The following is a 13483-nucleotide window of genomic DNA, read 5'->3' as shown; positions in this document are numbered from 1 at the left end:
TTATATATATAATATATCTCGAACGGTTTTAGGTGATACGTACAACCGTTAGGTGAACAAAACTATAATACTCTGTAGCCAATGCTTGCAAGAGTATACAAATCGAAACGGAAACCTTAAGAGAAGCGCACTGAGAGCACATTTATTAATATATTTTGGATAGAAAGATAAATAAGCTGACAGGCACTGGTTAATGAGCTACTGAAAATGTTAAATATACAATTAACATATTTTTTAGCCTTCTTTAAAAGTACTACTATAACAAGTAAGGAAGAGCTAAACTCGTGTGAAACCGAACACCATACTCTTGCAACTTGCAACGATCAAATCCGGGGAAATTCATTTAGGTGTTGGCAAAACTTTATATTTAACAATTAAGAAAGAACTAAGTTGCTCCCTGAGTTTAATTAAGATAACTCACATATTGGCCATATTATATGGTATGAATCCGAAACTTCGAAAATATTTGTATTAGTTTTGTGGGGGCTAGGGAGCGTATTGACACCAATTTATCAATTTTTGGTTACCCGTTTTTGCCCATTTTTAGTATTCTTTTCTTCTTTTCGGAATTTGCTGTCAAACGGACGCCACGACGTAGTCGCTGTCTCTTAATTCGCTGAACTATGTCAATGTCGTCATATAACTCCTACAGCTCATTGTTCCCTTGAATGCGATATTCGCCGTTGTCAATTTTGCGTTAGATTTCGACGTTGACATTGTTGTGAATGTTAATACTAATTACAACTAATACTTATTATCTACGGCTTCGAAGTTATGACAGTCAACACTGACGTAGGAGCCAAGTCGTGAGTGTGACGACTGTTTGTTTGCTGACAGTCTGGAGAAAGCTGAATCAACGGTGAGGTTGTTGAGGTCAATGATATCAATATCATCAATGTACGCCAATAACTGTACACTCTTATAAAAGATTGTTTATTCTTGATTCAGCTTTGCAGGTTAAACTATTTTCTCCAGCAGTAGATTGAAAAAGTCGTACGATAGGGAGGGAGGGAGTAGGCGTAAAGGCAGCTCCTTTATGTGTTGTCAAAAGCAGCTTTGAAATCGACGAAAGGGTGGTGTTTGTCGATCCTCCTTTCATTGGTCTTTCCCAAGATATGACGCATGGTGAACATATGATCAGTTGTTGATTTCCCAGACCTAAAGCTACACTGATAAGGTCCAATCAGTTTGTTGACGGTGAGCTTTTATCTTTCACACATTGCGCTCTATAGAACCTTTGATGTTGAGGGACTTACCCCATGGTAGTTGGCGTAGATTGTGAGCTCTCATTTTTTTGTGAATTGGACAGAGCGCACTTAAATTCCAATCATCGGGCATGCATACATTATTACCACAAAAAGACCTTCGCTAAGTTTAATTGCTATATCAAAGAAATGCATGGCTATTTTCAGTAAAAGAGGGCGATAACAGACCTATGATCCAATTTTATCACGGTTTCCAATGAAATGATTTTGTTACATATAGGTTGTGAAATTTAATTTTTTTTATTTTGTTTTATTTTATCAGTTCCTAAATTGTGCTTAGTGAGTACAGTCGCAGGTACTAAGCTCTGGATTTACTAACTAAAACAAGTGAATATTCATAATCCGAACGTGTGGGAACTAAAATAGAAGAAAACACGTAAGGAAGGGCATAGTTCGGGTGTCACCGAACATTTTATTTGTACTCCCGCATGATAAAGTGATAATCGAGATTTCATTATCCGTCATTTACATATTTTTCAAATACCGTATTTGTGTAAAGTTTTATTCCGCTATCATCATTGGTTCCTAATGTACATATGTATATATTATACAGAGAAGGCATCAGATGGAATTCAAAATAGCGTTATATTAGAAGAAGGCGTGGTTGTGAACCGATTTCACCCATATTTCGTACATGTCATCAGGGTGTTAAGAAAATATTATGTACCGAATTCATTGAAATCGGTTGAGTAGTTCCTTAGATATGGTTTTTGGTCCATAAGTGGGCGACGCCACACCCATTTTCAATTTTTAAAAAAAAACCTGGGTGCAGCTTCCTTCTGCCATTTCTTCCGTAGAATTTAGTGTTTCTGACGTTTTTTGTTAGTCGGTTAACGCACTTTTAGTGATTTTCAACATAACCTTTTTATGGGAGGTGGGCGTTGTTATTATCCGATTTCTTTCATTTTTGAACTGTATATGGAAATGCCTGAAGGAAACGACTCTGTAGACTTTGGTTGACATAGCTATAGTAGTTTCCGAGATATGTACAAAAAACTTAGTAGGGGGCGGGGCCACTCCCACTTTTCCAAAAAAATTACGTCCAAATATGCCCTTCCTAATGCGATCCTTTGCGCCAAATTTCATTTTAATATTTTTATTTATGGCTTAGTTATGACACTTTAAAAGTTTTCGGTTTTCGCCATTTTGTGGGCGTGGCAGGGGGCCGATTTTGAACATCTTCGAACTTAACCTTCTTGTGAAGCCAAGAAATACATATACCAAGTTTCATCATCATATCTCAATTTTTACTCAAGTTAAAGCTTGCACGGACGGACGGACGGACAGACAGACATCCGGATTTCAACTCTACTCGTCACCCTGATCACTTTGGTATACATAACCCTATATCTGACTCTTTTAGTTTTAGGACTTACAAACAACCGTTATGTGAACAAAACTATAATACTCTCTTTGGCAACTTTGTTGCGAGAGTATAACAGCAAAGGATGAGTGAAGGATCAAACAGCTAAAACCGGTTTTCTGTGCTAGATTTGGACGTGCAAAGTAATAAAGTCCTAAGGAAAAGGAGGATTCAATATTAACTGCTGTAGTTTCTCACAAACCACCACCAATTTTTGTACCTCAAGTGAGTGATATAAATAAAATGTTAAAAGGCTTTTCAACTGTTATTGGTAAAGAAAAGTTCACCTACAAGTCAGGCATGGGTGGACAAGCAAGAGTTATGACTTCAAACAGTGATTGCTACAGAAAACTTTTTAGCTATATTGATACCAATAATATTACTTTTCACATATGTCAATTGAAAGAAGATAAGCCAAATCGAATAGTTATAAAAAATATTCACTTTTCAACTCCTATCGATGATATCAAGCATGACTTAGCGAAAAATTGTATGAATTATTGTGAATGCAAAAAACAAATTTTCAAAATTGCCGATGTCAATATTTTTTGTTGACCTTGAACCTTCAGTAAACAATAAAAAAGTATTTGACGTAAATCGCTTATGCATTGCCGTAGTAAAAATTGACCCACCTAGAAAATTTAACGATTTGGTACAATGCCACCGCTGTCAAGAGTTCGGCCATACCAAGCAATATTGCAAAAAGCCTTATATGTAGATGTGTAAAGTGTGCACTAGACCATCCCTCGTCTCTTTGTTCAAAATATAAAGAAACTCCACCGAAATGCTTCCATTGCATTCAAAATTATACCGCCAATTACAAAGGTTGTAGAATTTATCAGGAGTTAGTGTCTAAAAAAGACTCGCTTAATAATAAGACAAGGCCTTCCTTGGTTAAACTTACAAATGCCGAACAACAAGTTCGCCATAAAAACGTTAGCTATGCTGATGTAACAAGAGGACAACTTAGTTCTACTACAACCACAGTATGCCATGAAAAAATTGACAAATTCGAAGAAACAAACAAATTAAATTAAATTTTAAGTCTAAAAATAGCGATTTGGAATGCCAATAGACTAAGCAGTATTTTATAAAAACTAACAATATAGATAATATTACTGGTTTCAGAAACCCACTTTACCGATAAGTCCTATTTTAAAATTAAAGGATTCGATCTCATTACTTCAAACCATCCCGACGGTAAAGCACACGGTGGTTGGGCAATTCTTATAAAATCATAACTAAAACATAATGTTTTAGAGCCAGTTTCAGTACCATCAATTCAAGCAGCTTCTTTGAAAATCCATACCGGCAGTGGAGCGATTGTTATAACTTCTTTATATCTCCCACCTCGATTCAATATAACCATAAAAACTTTTAAATCATTTTTCCACAAAATGGGGCCAGATTTTTAGCCGGAGGTGATTTCAATGTCAAACATCCATGGTGGGGTTCAGGCCTTACGAATCCTAAAGGCCGCGAACTGTACAAGTGCGTTTCTCAAAAAAACTTAAATGTTTTATCTGCTGGCAGACCCACAAAATTCCGGATCTAATTGATTTCGCAATTTATTTTATATATGCAATTTAATGAAGATATAAGCTCAGATCATTCCGCTCTCATTATCAATATGAATATGCCTATTGTTGACACATCCCGAAAGCAGCGACTTTTAAGTAAAACATACGGGTTTTCCGAACTTGGCTGAAGTCTCACGAGACTTAGATGACGCTGTGGAAAACTTCACCCAAAAAATACATCAAGTCGCTTCTTTAGCTTCTCCTCTTAATTCATCTAAACCACACTGTACCAACAATATACCATATTCACATGAAGTAGCACAGATGGTGCAAAATAAAAGACGATTTCGAAGAATATGGCAAAATAGCAGAAATCCGGTTGACAAAACCAGGCTAAACAAAGAAATTAAAGAATTAAAATCCAAGTTGGCAGAGCTGAAAGAACAATCTATTGCAGAATTTCTTAATAATGCTGATCCAAGTACGGATAAAAGATGAAAATAACTCTTGGTGTAGATCTAACAAAAGAAAAGCCGACGCTTTTGGCAACCACTTTGCGATTACTTACAAGCCTTTTGCTTTCAATACTGACTATCAGCCCCAAAATATTCAGACTTTTCTTGAGAGACCATGTCAAATGGATAAACCAATACATTACGTAAAACTGACTGAAGTACAATCAGAAGTGTCACAGTTAACAATTTCTAAATCGCCTGGCCTAGATAATATTGATGCAATCAAACAATTACCAATGAAATGCCTGCTATTGTTAATCTTAATCTTTAATTGTGGTTTAAGGCTAAGTCACTTTCCTACTTGGCTTTGAAATTGGAATATTATGGTAAATAAAACGAAATCAGCGCATGTTACCTTCACCATGAAAGCAGGAGATTGCCCAAGCGTCAATCTCAATCAAACAATTATTCCAGAATGCACTAGTACTAAGTACCTCGGGATACACTTAGACAGAAGACTAATTTGGCAGCAACACATAAAAATTAAACGATATCAGCTAAAAATCAAGACGAGAAAAATGTACTGGTTACTGGGTCCCATATTGAAACTTAGTCTCAAAAATAAGGTGATCCTATATAAAAGCATTTTAAAACCGATTTGGGCATATGGAATACAAATCTGGGGAACTGCAAGTAAAACGAACGTAGAACTAATTCAAAGATATCAGTCGAAAGCACTCATGTTGATTGCAAACGCTCCATGGTACATCAAACATATTAACTTACACAAAGACCTTGAAATAAATATGGCGAAGAGTTAGATTCAAAAACTCAGTTCAAGATATCTTAATCGCCTAAGCTGCCACCCCAACATACACGCCTTTAACAGGAATAATGGGATGCCCAACTTATTCCAGTGTGAGAGCGCCTCAGAATAAGCGTTTTTTATAACATTTTCCATTGTGGCCAGATCGAACGAAATAAGAATTTTTGGGCATTTAAATTAAAATGCCCAATTGCACTTTCCACACCACCCAGGAGGTATGCAAAACGGCGCGTTACCGAAGTTAGTTTTGGGTGCTCGGTTCCCCTTTAGGCCTATATCACCCATTAAAAATTTATTTACATAAAAAAAACAAAACGATAAATGAATACATATAACGATAAAAACAAAACAATAACAATTCATGTAAAAAATATATAAAAATATCACAGTAATATAATTATTTACATATATACAAATGCCTACATTTATATCCCAAATTCTAATTTTCCTTAAAAAAATTGCTTTCTTATTTTAGAGCCTCTTTATCCTAACTGTTCACAAAATTTCTACTTTTTTATTTTCTATCGTAAGTTTGAGTTCGCATATTGTAACCACTAAAAAATAAAAAAAAAATTGAAATCTATAGGTGTGAAACACACAAAATTTTATTTTTAAAATTAGGGACAGAAAGGTCTTTATTTAAAAATTTAGTTAAGAAATATATTCTAATTCTAATAAAAAGGGCTATAACTATTTTTGGGTCACAATTATCACAACACAAAAATGGCCTAACATCTTCCATTTTATTAAAAAGAATATCTCCTATTCCTATTTTATGACAATTACGGTCGAATTCTTCTAAAAATCTGGTTTCCAAAATTTTTACAAATGCAATAAAATTCTCAGGCGGCTTCACTAAATTGCATTTGTCTATTTGATTTTGATGCATGAAGATGAATTCGTCCGAAGGAATTTCATCTCCTAAATATGGTAAAGGCAGGGAACATGTGTGCAGTTTGAAAATTTTTAAATAAAAATAGCCGCAAAAGTAGCTAAATGCATTTTCTTTCAAAAAATTAATTTCTAAACTACTATCTAATGTTATTGATCTAACGAGGGAGTGTTCAGGCCGTGGTAGACCTTGAAAATCCTGCCAAGAATGGTCATTCAATAGTGAATCATTACACACATTACGTAGAACATTATTACTATGTTCCGAAATTACTGTAGCATCAGGTTCCAAAGGCAGCTCACAGTTTCCTTTTGTTACGACGTTTACGTAACGTAAGCCCCACGATTTCCTAAACAAACTAGAGAACATATAGGGAGTTACTCTAGTACCTCCTCTGCTTCGAATCTGACCAAAAAAAATTTTCTAAACTGTCGACTAACATAGTCGTCTCGTCCTCAAGTACGGAAAACCTGAGTGTGACAAAAATCGCCACAATCGTCTTAAACTGTTCATATTTAACACCCACCCCTTTATAAAACTAAAATTATTGGTTGTGTTGCTTTCTAATTCGTCTACGACCCGAATAGTTTTTAAAACTTCTTCTGCCTCATTTAAAAAGTCTAATTGTTCAGGGGAACCTACAAACACTTTTTTAGTGGGTACAACAGCCTCAACGAAACTGCTATTTAAAATATCAAATAATTTTTTAAAAAACGAAACGAATTCCGCGGTATTAATAAAGCTCCTACTATTCGAGCTTAAGGCTCCCGAGCTATATAGGGACAACATACCAGAAGCGACCGTATTACTCAATACTTGAGACGCGATTTAACCTTCATTTTTTGGAAGGTATTTGGATAAATATAAGCATCGGTTAATTTATGCGCACACCGATAACTCGACTTAGAGTCGGTTTCATAAAAATGAACAATATCCGACCAACTTACCCGTCTACTTTAAAGAAAACCGTATTTTTTAAATTTTGTAAACAATTACGACTACTTTTTATCAAATGGGGCTATCGTAAAAAAATACACTTCCTTGCCATTAACATTAAAAAAAGGCCGTGACGCTGAAACACCTAACAAATTAGCGAAATTCTGAAAATTGGTGCCCTGGTCGCAAACAAAATGGCAAGAATGGCTTCAAGAATGTATTTTTTGAGGACATCCCCTTTGCAGGAACCTTTTACGAAAAAATAAGCCATTGGGTGGGACCAAGGCTCTCCACCTATACCTTGCACCATTATAGTCATTGCAGTAGTTGCTAATCTAGAAGTGCGATTTTCTTCGCCATAATCCTCAATACCTATCACCCTATCGAATTTCCTATCATACTGCAAATGTGACATTTCATCACATGAAACCGACACGAACTTTTGTTCGGAAGTGAATCCCCTACTCCTAATCTCTAACGATTTTATACTACTTTGGGTGCAACCTGGGAAACGGGGCCAGTCTGTAACAAAGTTTTCCAAAGTACTTTCGGATGGAAAATCTAATTGGTGCTTTAAGTGCCGATAAGCAACTGGCGATAGAAAAAATACACCCAAAGCTATCGTTTTCAAAAAATTGTCATATCGCCGAACATGGGTACGGCGATTACTATTTATAAAACTACTCCTAATGCAAGCACCTAACTGAGGAGGAACTTTACTACAAACTAAAGAAAGAGGGTCTGACTGTTCCCTAAATGAGCTATTCCTTAGCTGTTCCCTACATCTTTCTAACTCTGCGGCCATTTCAACTAACTGGGCCTTTAAACTTCTATTTTCCTGCTCTTTTCGATCTAACTTTATTTTCAAAACCCTATTCTCTTCCCTCAATTTCTTCTTCCTTTCCGTACCTGCTGTCAGACCCCTACCTGTTTGCGCGGCCTTATCAAAATTAAGAGATATATCCTCCTCCAAAAATGGAAGAGGCTCTAAAATTTCATCTTCAGTATCACTTTCAATAATTGGAAAAAGCTGCCTCGATGCATTTTGTGCATTTGAGACAGCTTCTTCAACTTGGGGAGCAAAATCTTCAAAACCCAATAAAATTGTATTTTTTACATCAGAATTTGGGACGTTAAATGTAGGCTCAACTTTTAAATTTATATCGGGAGCGGCCCCGAACGCAATCGCTTTTCAAGGCGAATTTTTGCCGAAAAATGCCGCTCACAAGCAAAAATATGTTTACATGTTTCATCGGAAACACCTAAACGGTTGAGCCAACATTTACGCCTATTTAAAAGAAAAAGAAGGAAGATAAAAACATAAAATAACTACATACATATATTACATATAGTGCAAAAATACCAAACATATAAACTTATCTATTCAAATTAACCGGTATATTCGTTACATTTAATTATTTAAAAAATTAAATTTCAAAATATCGAAACTTATCGAAACTTTTTCTTACACTTTTTTCCGACTTAATTGAATTTAATTATTTAAATTATATAATTAAATATTATTTAAATAGTACTATCAAATTTACATTGTAAATATTTAAACGAACGTATTAACGTTACATTTATATATTTAAGAAATTAAATTTCAAAATATCGAAATGTATCGATAATTATATTACACTTCTTCTGTTTTTTAAAAATATTGTAACACCGGATTTTTATTATTTATTACACTATATCACTTTTTGCACTATTTATAGTCTATTAAAATTAATTACCGTTCGAGATCCGATCCCTCGTTGGGAAATCTATGTAAATACTGTATTTCCCTCGCTGCAGCCCACAATGCACTTTTTCCACATTGGTGTTTTCGGCATTTTCGCTGTAAATTAATATGGGATTTATATATAATTATGTACGCAAATTACTTTTATGGTACTTACGTTTATATTTGCTGATTATATTTATTATGATTTATACTCGTATATGTATTTAAACAATCCTCATTCACACTTGTTCTTCACTACTTCACTTTTTACTAATTCTTTTTTCTGCGAAGAAACGATGGCCGTTACGAATTCCTCCATTCTAATATTATTTTGGCGGGATTTCAATCCGGTCGTCTCTTTTCTTCCAATTGCGAAACGTCAAAACCTACCCAATCCAGTCAACTGTCAAAGTTCGGTAGGTGAGCGGCTCTCACATTTCCAGTGACAGGAGAGTCGGGCATCCCATTATTCCTGCCTTTAACCTACTGGACAAGAGCGCAGATACTCGTCGACTGCAAAAAAAAGGACTAACAACCAAAATTATAAAACTACAGTGAGAGTAATTGGCTAATTTAATTCACGCTCTATATCAGCACATTTACAGTACCAAGGCACTTTGACAATTACTCCTAGTACTTTGTTTTGAAATTGTTGGATGACTTTCTGATTGTTTTCGTTAGTACATACTCAGAGTTGTGCACCATAGCTCCATATCGGTCGGAGTATTTGCTTATAGATAAGTAACTTATTTTCGATGTATAACACTGATTTCTTACCGATTAACCAATTAAAACTTTTGAGTCGCATGTCCAGCTCCTTATGTTTGTTTTTTACGTGAACTTTCCACCGTAGCTTAGAGTCAAGCGTCATTCCTAAGTATTTAGCTGAGTGAAAGTACGGTATTCGTGCATCGTCTATGAAAATTTGTAAGTGGTGTATCTTGTTGCATGTGAAAACAATATGTACAGCTTCATTCAGGTTTATCTGCCATTTCTTTGCCCATTGTAGGACTTTATTTACAGCTTTTTGGAGATTAGTAGTGGACTCGTGTTCACTACTACCAACAGCAAGCGACGCGGTATCATCTGCAAATGTGGCTGTTGTATAATTGCAGGCTACTTGCAAGTCGTGCGTGAATAGAAAATAAAGAAGAGGGCCCAACACATTACCTTGTGAAACTCCTGCTTTTATTTCCCTAATGATCGAATATTTGTATCCTTATTTAACGCGAAAGTAGCGATTTTAAGATAATAATAATAGTGCTGTTTCGGTAAAATCAGTTTCAGTTTCGAGAGAAGTCGTTGGAATTATGATTTTTCTTTCTATGTTTTTATTGAGACGTTTTATGAGAATTTTCTCTAAAAGCTTCGATATTATCGGTAGAAGAACATACATACATCATATCCTGGTTTTCCGCGTTAATAATGTTGGTAATTTTAGGACCTCGGCAGTAATCAGGTCGTAACCAGGGTTTTTATTGTTTTTCAGATTTTTGATTTCCTCACTTAGCTCACTGCAACTTGAGATTTCTTGACTGGAAGCAGTAGTATAATCTACGTATGTTTCATATGGTGAGAATATTTTGGCTAAATAATCCGAAAATACTTCCGTTTTTTTTAATCGCCTCTGACTCAACTATCAGAACTTATTTTAATGGGACATACTTGAGTTGCTGGTGTTTGTAGTCTTATACAGCTTTTCCGAAGAGAGTAGTTGGAATTTCTTCCATTTTTTAGCGACCTATGATATTTATTTTTCGAAACTTTCATTTTTATCATATTTCATATTTAAGAGTTTTTAATTTTCTTAATTAAGATCTTTAGAAACTTTATTTAAAATATGTACATATGTATATTTATCAGCTGGGAAACGAGTTTGATGCCACTTACGTCGTAGCTTCATCTTTCATTTAATTATTTCTCGTACATGCGATGTACTTTCCCCAGCTATTCTAAAGGGTAAAATTTCAAATTCCAACTGTTCTGAACTTAATATAGAGTCATATTTACTTTCGTAACATTCCATGATCGTTCTAAAGTACTCCCAATCTGTACGTTTCTTATGCAAGGCCGCTGTTTTGTCTTTAAAGATGACGGTTTACTAGGTTAAATAGATTGGAGAATGATCCGAATTAAGGTCATAACACTGATTGATCGACAAATAGTTCCGTTATATTTTGGTCTCAAATTTTTGGTAATCTGATGGCCAATATGATGGTAAGTTTGTCGAGAATATATAACTTCCGGTTGACTGCAGAGCTTTATTGAGTTCTCTCCCCTTTTTAGTCGTAAGTCTTGAACCCGAGTGCGTGTTCTTTGCGTTGAAATCTCCACCCATTATGAATCTATACCTGTGTCTGTTCATTAAGTGTTGGTACTCATCAAATTGGATTTGATGCCTATAAATAGAGATAAGTAAAATTTAACTTTTAACTCCGTAATAAGATACTGATGTAGCTTGAAACTTATCAGTTGAAAGTTTTTCTTCCTCAAAATATTTAATCGTAATTCGTGCGCTACGGGCGCAATTGCTAGGTATGGTAAGATTCATAGTTTTTAATTTTAAAATAGGTTTGTGACGTAAAATGTATCTCCGATATCATAAATACCTCAACATTTTCCGAATTCAATACAATTTCGATTTCATAGGGTGTGAAATTTAATGATTCTGACATATTTGCTTAGTGAGTTATCCCGCATTTAGTAGTTTACAAAATCGTCGTTTTATGCGGAGTGGGCATGGTCATCATATTATTTATATTATATTATTCAAAATTTAACCTTTTATAAGGAAGTGGGAAGACAGATGTCTCTTTCCATTGTGTTATCTTGTAAAGGTTTGTATGCTAATTGGAGCGTTTTGTGACCGTGGCAATTGTCTAATTCCGCCCATATGCAATACCAACCACTTTGGGCTTTGGGTGGCAAGAAACGCGTGCTCAAGATTTCATCAAGCCATCTCAATTTTTACTCAATTTATCGCTTACGCAGACGGACGGACGGACACTCACTCAGGGCTTAATTCGTTTTATCTTCGTGATCATTTGCATACAGTACCTTACAACAGTATTTGGAAATTACATTTTTTAGTAAAATGATTCCATTGCATAATTTTATTTTGGAAAATTCATCATTACATTAAATAAATAATTTTAAATCTGAAATAAAACAAAAAATCAAAAATAATATTTAATTTTCGAAAGGAAGATAAAATGTAGCAGGAGATAAAAAAAATACCTATAGAAGTGTTTCAACCATCCACATATTTTGAAGTTGGGGCAGCGATCAGGACGGTCGGATAAACGTCGAAGTCGTGACTAAGCCGTTTTCGTCAGAAAAATTTAAAAAAAAATCAAGTACTCCAGAAATTAATCAAAGGCTCTCTCAGTATGTTGGCTGCACCAAAGCTAATATACCCTTCACAGGTGCATTTCTTTTAGTAACTAGTAACCAGTTTGTAAGAAAGCTATTTGCTATAGTAATCCGATCTGAACAATTTTTTCGGAGATTACATTGCTGCCTTCGGAAATAACCTGTGGCAACTTTTGTGAAGATACATTGTCAAATGTGAAAGTTTTCCATACAAGAACTTGATTCCGATCGTTCAGTTTGTATGGCAGTACGTAGTGGTCCGATATCGGCTGTTCTTCTTAAAGAGGAAATGAAATAGTGGTATCGTATTTGCTCGGAAGTAATTCGTAGTGAGGAAACGAAACGAAATATTCGGTTAAGGGGAGAGCCTGCTTTAAAAGCTTCAAAAAATTGATTTTTTTGAAGCTTTTTCGGGAGGGAAGGAAATAAGTGATTTAAGCGAAATTTCTAGGGTTTATAGTTATATATATATTTAAACATCATTCACAAATTTTTTGGATATGAAATCTTTGATATTCTGCGTTTAGGAAGCAATTGCCCGATGCATCTCGCATGCGCATTTGTCGGACGGCGGGCAGGATGCAGGTCGCAATTTCTATCGGAAACAAAAAATTCAAAAATATTCATATTTTTTAATAATTTATCTTCTAGTTAAGTTAAAATAATTCCAAAAAAAAGTGTAAAATTTTCTAAATTTTTTTAAAATTAAAAAAGTGATTTTTGACCAAAACAATTTTACTCTATGTTGTTTAAAAATATGTTCAAAATTTGACTTTTCTTAGTTTTTTTAGTTTAAATAGAAGGTAATTTAGTGCCAAAGATAATAAACTTTGCCCCAATTCCATACGACGTTTAGTTTTTTTCTATCACCCGCCAATTATGAAAAATCGTAAAAATGAAAAACCGAGAAATCGCGCGTCAAAGTTTTCGCTTTCTACCCAATCGCTCATACATATGTATATGTATCTGCTAGACGCTCGGTCACTATTTCCCTTCTAGCTTCGAAAATATTTCGAATTTTCATCTAAAACTTTGGGGACATACTCTTAGATTATTTTTAAAGAGATTTAAGCAAAAAAAATCGAATTTTTGAAGCTTCTAAATCAGGCTCCCCCCTTAAGCACG

The sequence above is a fragment of the Bactrocera tryoni genome, unplaced genomic scaffold (genome assembly GCF_016617805.1).
Source record: "Bactrocera tryoni isolate S06 unplaced genomic scaffold, CSIRO_BtryS06_freeze2 scaffold_25, whole genome shotgun sequence".
In the NCBI taxonomy this organism is placed as follows: Eukaryota; Metazoa; Arthropoda; class Insecta; order Diptera; family Tephritidae; genus Bactrocera; species Bactrocera tryoni.
Note: the sequence above shows the minus strand (reverse complement) of the source record.